Below are 17,297 nucleotides of genomic sequence, written 5' to 3' on the forward strand. Positions count from 1 at the left end.
CACTGTCATCACGAACCACAACAACAACACTTATCATTTTTGTCTCTTTTTGCAAAGCAGCATCCCAATTGATTTTCAACATACCCAATGGGGGCTTTTTCCATTTCACACTTCCAATTTTTAGGATACCACGTGCAGGGCCCATGGTTACAAAAACTTCTTCAAAGGCTTCCAAAGTTGATCTCACCACTTGTAGAACCTGCATGGGAGGGATGGACATTTCCTCAAAAACAAAAGCTTTACGCCTCAACCATAGTTGCCTCACCACAGCAATAGCAAAAATGAAATCAGCCCCTTCCAACTTCTGCAGCCATCCTTCGAAAAGGCTTCTACCATCTGTGGGGTCCATGGCCAGCTTTTGAATACATCTCGGGCACTCTTGCCAAACAGCAAAAGAGAAGGGGCAAGTCCACAAAATGTGTGCAAAAGTTTCCTCTTCTCTTTGACAGCACGGGCACAAAGGAGATTGAACAATATTCTTTGCAAATAAACTGACTTTGGTTGGAAGTATATTATTACACATCTTCCACACAAAATGCTTCCATGTAGGTGGTACGTTCAGACTCCAAATAGCTTTCCACATCCCATCCTCCTGCCCTGTTCTTGAGCTCTCTCCCCTAGTTTGCCTTTTAAATTGCATCTCCATGTAATAAGCACTCTTCACCGAGAACAAGCCATGTTTAGTACCCTGCCATTCCACCTGGTCCGATTGTCCTATGGGACTCACAGCCATACTGCAGATTAGCTCTACTTCCCAAGGCTCAAAGATAGTTTTAATAAGATCAAAATTCCACCACCGTGTTTGAAGATCTATAAGCTTGCTTTCCCGAGAATCATGCTCCAAACCCTGAAGAGGATTATGGATCAAAATGGAATTTGGAGGAGGAAGCCATTTGTCCCCCCAAATTCGTATGAGCTCGCCATTTCCCACTCTCCAACCTAGCCCGCGCTCCAAAACATCCCGAGCTTGAAATATGTTTTGTTGTGCAAATATCTACCTAAATAAATAGGCAAATTCTTGTACGTTTTACTCGCAAGTGCACAAGATCAGAAAGATAGTATAGTAGGCAAATACGAGATCATTCCCACGAGGATTTGTAAATTATGTTTAAAAAGATATTCCTAAAAGAAATAAATTTAATAAGACGGGATAAAAGATTGAATTAAAAATAATAAGAAGAAAATGTAGGGCTTCAATATCCACTGCCAATCATACTCAAATAAAATTCAAAATATGCACAATACTACAATCATAACATAATGTTTAATGTTTACCAGCCACAAGGGAATGGTATCTTCTCCTAAAGCTATTGATTTCCCTGAGTAACGAGTTAGGCATGGTATCTACTCTAACTCTTTTCTTCCTTGAAGGATTTAGCATGGCATCTACTAAGTTGTTCTTCAAGGAAGCATAAATCTATGGAAATCGGTAAACACACTCAGATTGGAATATGGTATCTATTCCAGTTGTCTTTATGTTGATTAATCCAAGAACTTGTGTCGGGGTTCTTTCGTTTCTCTATCATGCCTAGGACTCGGTCATCCAAATTGACATAAATAACAAATCCATACCACATGCATATGATGGCCAATTGCCAAACATAAACATGCGAGGAATTTAAAAAAACTAGAATGAATCAAGTTAAGCATCAATATATAAATTGTAGCAAAGCAAATTGAAAGACTTAAAGAGACATGATTAGGGCTTCAATTGAGCCCTAACTAAAGTATTAGTTACAACTAAGATAAACTAAAATTATATACATACAGAAAATAAATAAAGGAAGAAAGAAAATAACAACTAAAAAAAACCTCCTTCTTGATGTAGCCTTTGATTATTCCTCAAAGCTTGTGTGTGTTTTTCTTCAAAGGCTAGAGACCTATTTATAGAGATTAGAGAAGCTCTAGAAATCCTAAAACAATTATAAATAGGACTTCTAGTCCAAATAGAATAATTACAAGTCTTTTTCTTTTTCGAAATTTTCATCCAAGTAGGAAAAGGATTCTAAAATCCGTACAAATTTGTGGTCTTTTATTACGGGGAGATTTTGGCATGGTAAACATCTGAATTAGGAAAAACCTATTTCTGATATATTTGTTTAATTTTGTCTTAGATTTCCAACTCCATAAATTTTGTTGTAATCCGATGCTTGAGCTGAAAGTTATGATTAAATTACTGAGTCGTGCTCATTCTGAATTCTTTCCAAGAATAACGATTTTTTTGCCAACTTCTCTTTCCTTAAATTCAAATTTGATTTGGAGTTTGAATCTATCCTAAATTGAGATTTCCAACTTCATTATAATCTTGGAATTTGATGGATTTTCTTCCAAAACCTGTAAAATATAAGAAAACACAAAACATCAAACTATAACAAAACTAAGAGCTTAACATATGTAAATTAAAGGGCTTGAATGTGTAACATTCAGCACTTATCATGCTTCTCCATGCATAGGACGGTCTCCTCCCTAATCGGGCGCTAAGGAAATCCCCACATGGAAAATATTTCTCCTGCATAATTTTAGCACACAGTGAGTTTGGAGCTTTAAGCAGCCGCCAACCTTGCTTAGCCAACAAGGCCTTGTTGAACACTTCCAAATCCCGAAACCCCATTCCTCCTTGAAACTTTGAGATACCCATGTGTTTCCAATTCATCCATGGAACCCTTTTGCTCTCGTAATTTTTCCTCCACCAAAACCGACTCACCAAAGAATTAAGGGATTTGCAAAGGGCCTTGGGCAATTGAAAAACACTCATAGAATATGTGGGAATGGCTTGGACCACCGCCTTGATGAGGATTTCTTTCCCTGCTTGAGAGAGAAATTTTTCTTTCCACCCATCCAATTTCTTACGAACTCTACTTTCAATACTAGCAAAGGTCTTCAACTTTGAGCGTCCCACCAGAGCTGGGAGTCCTAGATACTTCTCATACCTCGAAGTAGTAGAAATCTCTGCTGAGTTGCTCAAATAGTCTTTAAAACCCGCTCGAGTATTTTTACTAAAAAAGATTAAAGTCTTGGCTGAATTAAGCCTTTGACTGGAGGCTTTCTCATACCTCTTGAGGATATCCATGAGATTCACCCACTCTGTAAAGTTTGCCCTACAAAAAATGAGACTGTCATCTGCAAAAAATAAGTGAGTGAGTCTAATGCCCCCAACTGAGAGAGGAACTCCTGTAATTTGTCTCCCCATTTCAGCCCTAACCAACAGCGCGCTCAACCCCTCCGCCACCAAGGGAAACAAATAGGGAGATAAAGGATCCCCCTGTCTGATCCCCCTAGATGGCCTAATATTCCATAAGGGACCCCATTTACCAATACTGAGTATGTCACACTGGTAACACAACGCAAAATCATAGAAATCCAACTCTCCGCAAAACCCAGCCGCCTCATCATTGCTTCGAGGAATGGCCACTCCACCCGGTCGTATGCCTTGCTCATGTCTAGTTTCACTGTTATATAGCATTTTTTGCCCGTCATGCGCGTATCCATAGAGTGGAGAGCTTCATATGCCGCCAAAATATTATCGGTGATTAACCGACCTAGGACGAAAGGGGTTTGATATTGGGAGATGATGGAGGGCAACACTTGTTTCAATCTATTCACTAGCACTTTGGATATTAGCTTATAAATTACATTACACAAGCTAATAGGTCTAAACTCACTTATACATGTGGCTGTAGGGAGTTTAGGAATTAGAGCAATAAATGTAGAATTAATTGACTGGTCAAACACTCCAAAATTCAGGAAATCCAATACAGCTTTTCTAACCTCGTCACCAACAATCTGCCAGTGTTTCTGGAAGAAGCTCTCTCCGAAACCGTTCGGTCCTGGTGATTTGAGATGATGCATTTGACCCAGAGCTTGGTCAACCTCTTCCGAAGTAAAAATTGTTGTCAATCGAGCATTCATCTCTGGAGATACTCTCGGTTGGACCGCGCTAATACAATCTTCAATCCCTGAGACATCCTCAGTGGAATAAAGCTACTGGAAATAATTGGAAAAAACCAATCCCATATCCTTCGGTTCTATCCAGATTGCACCTGAGAGGTCTTTGATCGAGCTAAGAAAATTGGATCGACGTCTGTGATTCGCCCAAGCATGAAAATACTGTGTATTTCGGTCACCATGTCGATACCAATTTCTTTTAGCTCGTTGTTTCCACTTGATGTCTTCCGTCTCAAGGGCCTTATTGATCTCACCTTGTATCTGCTTGATCTGAGCAAGGACACCAGGATTTTCCCTCCTTTGCAACTTCTCTAGCCTCTGTTCCAGGGATCTTAGATATCGACTGCCCACACCAAACTTCTGCTTACTCCATTCCAAAAGTTGTTTCTGACATTGCTCTAACTTCAGCTTAGTCATCTCCATTGAATTACAGCCATGAGCAGTACTATTCCATGCTTGGGTAATCACCGTATCACATTCCTCATCCACATTCCAATATGCTTCATATCTAAAAAGTTATAGGGACCTCCAAAATTTATGCTTAAAATGAAGCCACAGAGGCTTGTGGTTGAGGTGGTTACAGGCAACACTTCCGCTACTGCATTCGGGTATAAGCCGCACCAAGTTGGATTTGCCAAAGCCCGATCCAGTCGCTCTTTTACAAAAGACCCTGACTCCCGCTTGTTGCTCCATGTGAATTTCGACCCTACATAGCCCAAGTCACCCAAATTAGACTCATGAATTACCTTTCTGAATTCCTCCATTTGACTAACATTCCAAAGAGCCCACCCCCCCCCCCCCCCCCCCCCCCCCCCCCCCCCCCCCCACCTTCTCACTTTGATCCAAGATTTCGTTGAAGTCCCCTATACAAAACCAAGCTTCCTGGTTAAAATTGTTGAGGGCCGACATTAGTTTCCACGATTTATCTCTCTGTGTCTGGTCAGGATAGCCATAAAAGCCAGTAAAGGCCCACACACCATTCGAATCAGCCAGAGAAACCTTAGCATTAAAGTGATGCAAAGAATAGCTATGGATATCCACAATCCCACCATCCCTCCAAAACAAACCCAGCCATCCACTCTTACCAACAGGGTCTACAGAAAACAATCCCTCAAAACCAAGGGAGCTACATAGTGATTGAAGTTTTTTAGATCGCACTTTCGTTTCAATGAGAAACAGGAAGTGGGGTCTCTTTTCTTCCACCAACCGGCGAAGTTCAAGATCTGCCCAGGGGTTCCCAAGCCCCCGGCAGTTCCAACAAAGTAGACTCGTGGCTGTTGGCGGGGCTGCCCTGCAGCTACCGCCAATACAACGCCATTCTCAGCAATATTCAGAGCATACCTGGAATTCTTATTCTCCACAGTAAAACTCTGAGCTTCTTGGATTGGTAGAATAGGAGCAGCTTCACACAGTGGGGCCAAAGTAACAAGGCCCGCATATTCCCCCCTAGCCAACCGTTTCCACCTCTGAACACTACCACCCCCACTTCCAATCGCCGTTGTGGGTGAAGAAGAGGCCACTGGTCCGACACTGTTACGACGAGGGGTAGCATTCTTCGCAACTACAGGGGCTGATAAGGCAGAAAATTGAAAGTGTTGGTCAGAGGACCCTTCCAGAGATTTTCGACAAATAATGTGAGGATCGAGGGCCACCTGTCCCTCTCTTTTAGTCTTCTTTTTTACACTTTCCAAATTGGGCTCACTAAAAACACAACTCTTTAGACTACTTTTCTTGGGCTTATAAACTTGGCCCACTTTATTCCCAAAACCCTGGACTCGGCCCGCACTTGTCAACCTGTTACCCGCAGCATTATGTCCACGAGTTACTCCCTGAAAACTTGGAGTGTGCGTACTAGTATCTCCCACAATTTTCCTTTTTCGCCCGTTAGACAAAACCCCGTTGAGACCTTGATTTCTTGCCGTAGAGGGATTGGCGTTATGCGTGGGACACAGATTTGAGCTGGCATCTGAGATTTCCGCTACTGTCTTGACGGTTTCTTGCACCTCCCCTGTCGATCTTTCCATAATGAGAGGATCCTCCAATCTTTCCTTATCTGCTTTCGCCGCCGATGAAGACTTCGCCGGTGACTCCGAACAAGACTTCCTGGAACTCTATGGTAAAACTGGGCCATAGGTAGTTTCTTCAGCCCTAATCCAAGGTCCCCACCCTGTTTTCTCATCGTACTTTTTTGATACCGAGACAGGACAACCCGCCTGCGTGTGTAATGATTCTTCCACATCGGTAGCAGAACACTGGGAGTTTCTCATATCGGAAAGGAACCCAACAGGTTTTACCAGCAAGATTCAATCTCCTCCCACGTTCCAAAGGTTGGTATAGATCAATTGCTACACGAACACGAAGATACTTTCCCCACCCAACATCATCCATTGCAATTGTCACATCCTCAACCTTGCCCAAAGAATCTCAAATTTTGAAACCCACTCCTCTGCTCATGCAACCCAGAGGCATGTCATGTATTTGAAGCCATATTGGTGAAGAGGAGAAGTCCATTTGAGACGGGGGGGTCTTGGCATCGAACTCATTCAGGATGAGGAGGGTTCTATCATAGGACCAAGGTCGGCCCTCCAGTACTCTCCGTCGATCATTATCATCAGAAAATTCAAAAAGCCACAAATGCTATTGTATCTCCTTGAAGAAGACACTACCAACCGTTCGCCAAATTCGGATTAGATTCGGTTTAAACGACTCTCTGTGAATCTTCTTTGTAACTCCCAGTCTTCCCAGTAGACACTTGGCTCCTTTTGTACTCAACTCCAACATCTCCTCATCACCGATATCGACCTCCTTTGATTCACCCGCCGTAAACGGAAGGTTCCCATAGAAATTCTTCTGCCATTTTCCACCTCTCATTAACCTCAGAGAAGTATTGATGTCAGAAGCGGGATCGAAAAAACTCTTGCACCAGGCAACCGGAAGGAGACAAAAGCCGGCAACCCTAGCTTTTCTCATAAGGGAGAAAACTTAGAGAGCCGGAGGGTTAATCTTCGATGTCAGAGCCGGAGAAAAACTTTATTCACGATTCTATGTCTATATAAATATTATATCATATAAATGTTATTATTAATTAGATACTAAGGACGTTAGTGATAAGTCTTGAATTATTCTATTCAAGACCCCTTAATTTACATTTGTTATGCCTAGTTTGTGTTGTAAATGTAACGTTTTGTTGTAGTTTTGTGTTTTGTCTTATTTTCAGGTCTTAGTTGAAATCTAGTTCAAAACACTTGAATTAGATCTGAAAATATATCAATGGCGATTTGGTCATTTCCAGAGTTCAAAGTTGCTCATGCCAAGTGAAGAATCGGCTAAGGCAAATAGATTGATCGACTTTATAATCGATCGATCGAATCATCAGTCGAAGAAAAATCGATCGTGCGAGATGCAATCGATCGAGACAGGGCAACCACGAATGCGATCGATCGAATTTGGATATTTTCGGAACAATCTGGAACAATGTTGACATGTCACTCTTCCTTGATATTTTAAATATCTTAGATATTTTCTAGATATTTTTTTAGATATTTTCAGATATTTCAAAAATATCTTAGATATTTCCAAATATCTCTTATCCTATCCTATCCTATCTTATCTTATCCTATCCTATCCTATCTTATCTTATACTATCATATCCTATCCTATCTTTTCTTATCTTATCTCTTCTTTAGATTTTATTTTGTAAATCTCTTCCTCTATATATATGAGGCATGGGTGAGAGTAATAGGCATGCATCTTTTGGGAGCTTCGATTGTCTCAGGTGTATCTTAGTTAATTTTAATGCTTTTCATTTCCTTTTGTAATCCGAATTCTCTTTGATTAATATAGTGTTCTTAGTTTATTTAAATCTTGTTTTCTTTACTGTTTTCCTTTAATTTCATGCTTAAATTAGTTTACTTCATGTCTAGCTAATTTAGTTCTTAGGGTTTAATCAAAATCCAATCCAAAAACCTTGAAGTGTTCTTGAGGTTCTTAGGATTTTCTTTAGATGTTTGATGATTGTTAAGGGCTAGAGGATCTCAAAACCCATGCTAAAAGGTTTTGTTTTCAAGATTCCAATCTAATTATTTATGAAAAAGAGTTAAATTTGTCTATGAGTTTTCTTAGATTTCTTGAGTAAAACCAACGTTCTTGGAAACAAGAACGATGTCTTTTGCAATGATGCTATTTAACATGATGTGTGATTTCTCATTAGAGTCGCCTTATAGGGTATGCTAGGGAACACCAATCATTTCACACCTTTGGTAGTCTAAAATGTTTTTCAATTGTAGTTTAAACTTTATGTGAAATGGTTTGGTGTGAAACTAGATATTTTATCATTGTGGCCTAATTAGGGTTTTCATGTATTGTGTATACTTATTAGGATGTGTTGTAGAGTAGTAAGCTAGGGAGCATTAATCACTCCACACCTTTCGTAGTGTAAACGTTTTTCAATTATAGACTAATCTTTATGTGGAGTAGATTAATGTAAAACTAGGTGCTTTATAACTACGTCTTAACGAAAGTGTTTTCACGTCGAGGTCGTCGTAATGGTTGACGCCCATTACGCGCTCATATCATGCATGTTAGGAAGAACCATATAGACTTTAAGCATTTCATTGGTTGAGGATTGGATAAAGATCAACACCCTAAGTTTTCTCCTAGTTTGTTTTCAATTTCCGCTTTCATTCCTTCACTTTATTGTTGTAGCTTCAATTCTACAACCCTTGCTTTTATTTTTATCTTTAAGTTAAGTTAGATACGCTCTTTAATATTCCATTACGCAAAACAACCAATAATCTCTGTAGTTCGATCACCCTTATTATAGTACAATCGATACGTACTATTGCGAGTGGTAAACTTATAAATTTAAAATCCACGTAGCCGCTTGGCGAGCTACCAATTTTAAGTAATTAAGTATGATTCATAATTTTCATATCATATTATAAATAATATCATATCATATCATATCATATGAATCATAATTTATAACTATATATAATTAAAATTCAATTTATAACAATAATTATTATAGCCACATAATGACATAGTCTAATAGTCACATAACTACATAAGTCATAACTCATAAGTATATAATTCACGCTAAGTAATTAATATAAATTATAATGATTAAGTATCTAGTTACTTAGATAATTACTTAGATAATTTTGATACTTGTAGCTTAAGTATAAAATAATGATTAAGTATGATTATTATTATTATTATTATTTTAGTTTAAGCATAATTAATAATTTGTAGGCTTTTACTCTTGAGCCTATGAATTAATGAATTATGATTAAGTGTAATTTGTGTAAATGTGTAATTACGAATTATGGATTTATGATTAACATTTAACATATTAACTAATTAAGTATAAATGTATAATTATACGAATATGACAATATGTAACTTATAAGTTAGAATTAATTATCTTTAAGTATAAATAATAATTTTTAAAATTTTCATTTAACTTATAAATATAGGCTTATAATTTATAAAGTAATAAGTTATTAACTTATTGCAAAAATGAGAAAACAGTAAAAAAAAAAAAAAATTAAAAACTTTGAATCATCATATTAACTAATTAAATATGATTGTTAGATTTGTTTGTTAATCTATTTCAGCTGTTGGATGGCTAATGTGCATTCCAACTGTAGAGCACGATTGACACTGAAATTTATTCAGTGTTTCGCATGTCACGCTATTCATCTATGGTCTAACAATTTATATGATATTAAATATCATGTCATATAGCACAATGTATAGTGTAATATCATATCAACAATACTTATTTTGTATTATTGTATAATTAAGTGTGATCTAAGTTATAACATTGTATTATGATCTACAACAATAGGTGATATAATCTAACAATATATTTGATTAAATTTAAGTATGATCTAACAATTTATATGATTTCAAATCTCATGTCATATGATACAATGTATATTTATTATAGAATCTAATAATCCTATGGTCCTATCTCCTATGTATCTTAATTATAATGATAATACTTATCTAGTTGTATTATATCATATAAATGTTATTATTAGATACTAAAGAAGTTAGGATAACTGGATAAATAATTAAGTATGATTCATAATTTTAATATCATATTACAAATAATCTCATATCATATGATATTAATCATAATTCATAACTATATATAATTAAAATTAAGTTATAACAATAAATTATTGTAGTCACGTAATGACATAGTCATATAACTTATAAAACGTAAGTATATAAGTCATAACTCATAAATATACAATTTGTTTCCAATGGGTAGCTTAATCGGCTGAGGACCACACCTCATGAAGCGGAGTTCACTAGTTCGAATCCCCCCTCCCCCCTCTTGTGTAAACATGTCAAAAAAATAAAAATAAATAAGTATACAATTCACATCAACTAACTAATATAAATTATAATGATTAAATATCTAGTTACTTAGATAATTACTTAGATAATTTTGACATGACAATTAATAAGTTATTTCTAGAAATTAGAAAAGTCGAAAATAATGTTTTTTTTACCAAAACGCAGTGTTTTAGAATTTGGAAAAACGATGCGTTTTCACCATAGGCGTGCGTACAGCAAGGTCTGAGTCCGAGGCACTCAGATTTAATTTTTTTTTTTTTTGAAATTTGCATCATCATATTAAGGACCATCAAATTTAAATCTGTGAATAAATGTGAGCTGTTGGATGGTTATTGACTAATGTGTATTACAGCTGTAGAGCATGACTAACACTAGAAATTATTCAGTGTTTCGCACGCACGGTTTTCATCAAATTCGACTCCTAGGATTGATGTAGATTGTGTAGTATATTAAATCAATGGCTAGATCTAAATATCCATTACCAAGGACCAAGGTACACGGTGGGATCACAGAATTGATTTCAAAATTTACTCGCGTGATTAGGCGTGAAGCACTGAAGCAGCATTCAATAGCATGCTGCTTCAATTGCATGAATGGAGCTCAGTTTTCCAAATTTCCAAGACACAACAAGCCACACAATGCACTGTAACTCTTGCGTGCGTCAGAGAAGAAAGGCATACCTGTCACGCCCCCGTTTTGAGATATAAGGGGAAACGCAAACTTGTGTGCTAAAAATATTTAAATGGAAGCGTGCATTTACAACATCTAGATTTTAACTTTAATATTTAATAAATTCTGTCTATTAATAATTCTTTACAGCGCCTTGAACTCTGAAGAACTTACTATACAAAGTAAACATCTAGTCGATCCACAATGATCTATTGCTTTTAGCGAGGTTTACGCAATATCAAGAAATGACATCGTCTCACTAGGTCATCTGAAAGGGTTGGGGGAAAAAGGGGTGAGTTCGACAACTCAGTAAGGAAAATACAACACCAGGGAAATAAAACATGCTATAAACCTTTATGCCATAATCTTTTGTCATGCATAATGACAGATTTATTCTATTCACTGATAAGAATTAATTACACATATGATGAATTGCATACTATATATTGTTTTACAACCTGAACCAATTGTATGTTGATTTTAATTTATTTTGGATGATTTGAGTATTTTTGAATATATTGAAATTATAATGATCTTTAGAAGTATGAATATGCTATGTGATTTTAGTGTGAGTATAAGTTGGAGATTAAAGCTTTGCATATTGTTTAAGAAATGATATGCTAGACTGTTTATGTTTTATAAGAAAGCATGTATTAAAGCATGATTCGTGATATGAAATGTATTGTTTTAAGGCATGAGGCATAATCATATGAACAATTAACAGAATTTATGAACAGGTGAAAGAGGAATATGAATAATGACATATGTAATTATTAATGATTCAATAAATTCTTTTTATCTGTTTTCTCTTTAATCCTTTCTCTGTGGTTTATCCCTTTATAGACTCTACACCGCCAGTTCCCGTGAGCGGCGCACGTTGGCTTTGTCCAAAGGACCTATAGACTCAGCCTGTCGTCACAGAGAAGAGTCGCCGGGTTGGGGATCTTCCCTAGGTGAGGGCCAACCCCGGCCGGTAGCACACACCGTATTTTGGTATGCTTGCCATGCTACCCTATATGGTACCGATCTTAACTGTAGTAGTGCCTCAGGGTTAAACAATTACTGCACATGAACATTTTCTGTAATACTGTAGGCTCTGCTATATCTGTACACTTTATTTTAAAACTGTAAGAGTCGCTTTAATAACTGTAGTCATGTGCAGATTTTTTAAACTTTAGATTCTCCTTTCTTTCAACACTGTATTCTTGAATAAAATCATATACTTCGGAATGCTCTATAATCTTAACTTTCAAATGCTCTTTTTCATGACTATAAGTATGCATAATCCATAACTTTGAAATGCTCTTAATTATAACTGTAATTATGCATAAATCATAACTTTAAAATATGCTCTTAATCATATCTGTGATTTATGCACAAAATTCTTGAACAATAACATATGAGTAATAAAGCTTGGCATTAAAAATCACATGAGCAAACGCTTTGTAAAATTCACCAACATTTTCTCAAAAGATTTGTAATAAAATCTTGTTGAGGGTTTTTCGGTGTTATATCCCCTTACCTGAACTTGTCCTTAGCGTCAGAATCGAGCTTTTACCTAATAAATTGAAAGAAAAAGCTTAGAAGAATATCCTGAAATTTGAATCCTACAACTTTACTAAAGTAAACATAACACATAACAAGAGGTCTCCAAATTGTATTATCTATCAATACATCACCCACGGCTTAGCCAAAACACCAAACAACCAACTCTCATATACTCTGCCAAAACCTAAACAGTAATCCAAAAATAGGAACTCCAAAATTACAATGATTTCTCTAAACTAACATTACAGAAACTCCATCACAGTACTTACACTTTTCGGCCATAAGTGCACACCCACACGTACTACCGATTGGATCAGGAAACACAAAACAGGGAATCTTTCACCAAAAATCATCAATTCCTAAATACCCAAATTACAATTCATTACTCAAACCATACCCAGCCAAACACATAAAAATCCAAGGAATCCATTCAGCCACTCTCCACACACACTCCTAATCATTCGATCAAAACCCAATTACACAGATTCAACCCAGACTAATTAATCTAAAAATACCCAAAGGACTAACCAAAAATAATCACATAGAAACACTGAATTTACCTTCATGGGTTTCTGTTTATACGTAGGAAGATCTACCGGAAATCACATCTAGTCTCCACTGAAAATCTTGCCGGGAATCGTGTCCTCCAGCTCTGCCGGTGTCCTCTGCTCCGACCCACCGTGATTGGCCGAAAAATTGGACCTCCCGGAGGTCAAGTCCTCTCCCTGTCCCGTCGATCTCTCTCTATCTGTTCAGCTCTCTCCCTCCCTCCGAGTCTATCCTCTGATTCGCTCTCTCTCCCAATCTCCCTCTCTGGAACCCACTCTCCCCCTCTGTTCTCTGAATCTCCCTCTCACTCGGTCTCTTTCATCTCATGATTCCTCTCTCTCTGCGACTTAGACAAAGAAGAAAAGGAAGAAGGAAGGAGAAGGATCGGGCATCAGGGCTCTCGGCTCTGGCGGGTTGCGGGTCGCATGGGTCACGGTCACTCGGGTCTCCGAGTCTCTTCGGGTTACGGGCTCACTGGCTCGCCGAAAATCGGCCTGGGCATCCACCGGAATCACACTGCCTCGCCGGATTTCAAATCTGGCCATCGGATTTGCGCCACCTGGGTCGACGGGTCACGGCCTCTCTTCCCTCTTCGTCTCTCTTATGCTCGGTCTCTCTCTCTCTCTTCTCATCTCTCTGTCTCTCCCTGTCAGCATCTCTCTCTCTCCCTCATCCTCTCGCTCACTCTCTGTTTCTCCCTCTCCGTGTGTCTGGGTGCTCAGGAAGCATATGGAAGAAAGAAGAAGAAAGAAAGAGTAACGAAGAAGGAAGGAGAAAGAAGACCAAGAAAGAGAGAGAAAAGAAGAAAATTATAAAAGAATAAATCAACTTGCAGTGCAAGTTGTTGCTTCTCTCTTTCTTTCTTTTTTTCTTTTTTTTTTCTCAACTTATCGATTAAGTTACTTACTTAAAAAGGTTTATTTTATTTTATTATTATATAAAAAAATATATTATTAGGTCAATTAATAAGTTTTTTAAAAAAATCTGGGGTATTACAATACCGATTATCAAAGTTGCATTTTTTTTTTTTCATTTCTTTTCTTAACCTTTTATCTTCTCAAACTTGAACCTTCTATTTTCCTTGTAGAGCTCTCCTTCTCATTTTTTCTTAACCTTTTATCTTCCCAATTTTGAATCTTCCATTTTCCTTATTTGAATCTTCCATTTTCCTTACTTGCAAAACTCTCCTTCTCATTTTTTCTTTCAATGTCTATTTTATCTTCAAAGCTAATGAACATAACTTTATTTTCATAAGATTTATCCTTCTTTTTACTCACAAAGCAGAAAACCATTCCTTTCTAGTTTCTATAAAGATTGGGAGAGTATCTATTTAGGCAGCCCTTGATGATGCAGATGAGAATCTAGTCGTTCGCCATTGAAGATTTGAGAGTCTGCAGCGTTGAAATCTCGAAATAATCTCTCCCTCAATCCCATTAGCCGAGCCGAGCCGAGTGCTTAATAAGGCACTCAACTCGGATAATGGATGTGACAACTTTTTTTTTTTTTTTTTTTAAACAGCAGAGGCGCACACGCCTCTACTTTGGAAAGGCCATTTGGCCTTTCCATTAATTGAGAAGGGAGGTGCACGTGCACCTCTCTTCTATATTTTTTATTTATTTTTCATTTTTTTTTATTTTCTTTTACTTTTACTTTTTGACTTTTCTTTTGTTTTCTTTTTTCTTTTCTTTTTTTGGTTTGACCGATTCTTCTTTTTTTTTTTTCTTTTTTTTTTTTATTACATTTTCTTTTCTTATTTTATTCCTATTTAATTTATCTTATTTTCTTTTTCTTTTAAATTTTATTTTCTTTAGACTTTAAAAATGTTTTCTTGCATTTTTAATAACACTAAATTAAATTAACTAATTATTTACTTAAATTTTATACTCTAATTATTAAATAATGCCCCGGACATTACATCTCGTCCTTATAAAAATTTCGTCCTCGAAATTTGGACATGAAATCGTTTTGTGCACATACGAGCATGCATTTATATTAGAAACACTCATGCAAGTATGCGTTTTACTTGGAATATTTACGCGAAAGTGGTATGATACAACAATTATACCCGGATTTTTTTTCGATAAAATGGGGGATCACTCCCGCATTTAACGATCGAACGCTCATGTGGCTTCCTCAACACCGTGATTTCACCATAGAATTCCCACTAACTGAATTATTTTAGTGTTTTCTTACAAACCATCACTCGCTTTGCAACCTTTCACATGTCAATTTCTATTGACTATGAAGAAGCGCATTACAAGTAAAGGGTCGCAAACACGTTCGCAACGGGAAAATGTCATCAATGCCCAGTAAAACTAGGAGACATCAAGACCGATTATGTGATGGACATAAGTTTTGCACTAGGGACAACTCAATATATCCAAAATTGAGCACATCTATATTGCTCAAAGCGTTACATGTTTCGCATTGGCGACACCTTGCATTCCACAAGATCACCAATTGAAACATAGATTTACGGCGATGTTTATCCACACAGCTTTCCATCACTAGGTAGTGAATATCCACTTTGAACGAGTGCAATATTCCCTAGAATCATGCACCACTTCAAAGCTCGCTGATCGTTTCACACCAACTTCATGCCAAATGAAAATGGCATTCCATGTTCGCGTCGATATGATGTTACATGCGATACAACGTTTACAACTACTGACGGATATTATGACCAACTCCATGGATTCCCACACGCATAACTTGAGCATATCCTCGAGTGTTTAAATAGATTTCTTGGATTAGCCGGCCGCCTGCGGAGGGTACGCTGAGCTAGTATTTCGAATACACTTTGAGTCAATCTCGCCATCACGAAATTTCCCACATAGTGCTTTAGCTGTGACAATGACTTAAGTTGCACATCAGGAAATCTTGCCATCAAGATCTCCTAGCACAACAAGTTATCAACGTTACCTCATGTCTCCATCTCTCAACACCGGAGTGCATCAAGACTTGGGTGTTAAGTATGTATTCCACACACACAACACCATCAAGGCATTGTCCAGAAAATAGTAAGGCATAGACAACGGTTACCAACTCTGAATCATGAGGAGAACGGCGCTACTCATGGTCCACAGTTGACAAGTAGTATAGGTTACATCCTTGCCGTTACACAAGAGTGCATCCCCGCCCTATCGCGATGTACTTGTGCAAGCCACATACCCAATAATCTCAACGGGTAGTTTAAGCACAGGTGCAATCGTGTGTTCACGTTCTATTGTGTTGACTACGTGTCCATCGTCATCATCACATAAACCAAGAATGACACTTCCTCAACCAAAGCTCACTTCTCATGAGCTTGGAGAAGAATCTCTTTTACTAAGCACTTCCAACACTGATACCAAGTGTCTTCCATGCTCGACATGAATAGTCGAATAGACTAACATGTCGATGTTATACTCAACTAATCACCTATCTAGGTATTCATGGAACACTTGACTCATCAAGTCCATAAATATAAATGGTGTATACGACAATCCGAATGGTATCATCAAAAACTCATAATGGTCATACCATATATGGATCGTCGACTTTGGCACATTTTCTCACGCACCAAAAGTCAATGGTATCTCAGAAGAAAATCAATCTTCGGGAATACTGAAACTCCCTAGAGTTGACTGAACAAGTTATTACTTTTCTTTATTGAACATACATCCTAGATCATCGCTAGGTTTATCACACGGTAATCTATGCACGACTACATAGACTCGCGACTAAAGTGGAAACATTTGTACTATCCGGATGTTCCCAACTCCGACTCGATATGAGCTTGGCTTAGGCATAAGCCAAACACAAGTATACACTCTCAGACATTCATCATTGTTAAACTTCGGAGAGAAAGTGCGGAGTAACTCGCCAACGAGACCCGCAAAGTTTGGAGTCTTTATACCATAGGGTAGGAGTGCAACTACCCACTCGAGTTCATCTATGGTCACTTCTACTCTTTGATCGTCAATCCATTCCAAATTGACACCAAAGCCCTAACGAGTTAATATCGTAGTTCAACATGGTAAGCATTATTGTTTAGTATGTTGAACACCGAAATCCTATATGCATGGCATTAAAACTAAACACATTACATGTTGAAGCTAAATATGCCAACATTGGAACTCTACACATATAACACTGCTAGCTTCGCTGGCAGAGTCTTTTCTCTTGCACCAATGGAACAATTGTCCACATATTTCCTGCAAGTGAATGCGTCA

General features: G+C 37.5%; 1 long non-coding RNA gene across 1 annotated transcript; it reads right to left on the reverse strand.

Annotated features, from left to right (window-relative positions):
• Window positions 1-11,075: 11,075 nt before the first annotated feature.
• LOC133861515 (uncharacterized) lies at window positions 11,076-13,906 on the reverse strand. The gene is made up of 3 exons (XR_009899028.1): window positions 13,095-13,906; window positions 12,509-12,544; window positions 11,076-11,254 (listed from the first exon to the last, which is right to left on the reverse strand). It is a non-coding gene; the product is annotated as an uncharacterized LOC133861515 (long non-coding RNA).
• Window positions 13,907-17,297: the final 3,391 nt, after the last annotated feature.

The sequence above is a fragment of the Alnus glutinosa genome, chromosome 2, assembly GCF_958979055.1.
Source record: "Alnus glutinosa chromosome 2, dhAlnGlut1.1, whole genome shotgun sequence".
Taxonomy (NCBI): Eukaryota; Viridiplantae; Streptophyta; class Magnoliopsida; order Fagales; family Betulaceae; genus Alnus; species Alnus glutinosa.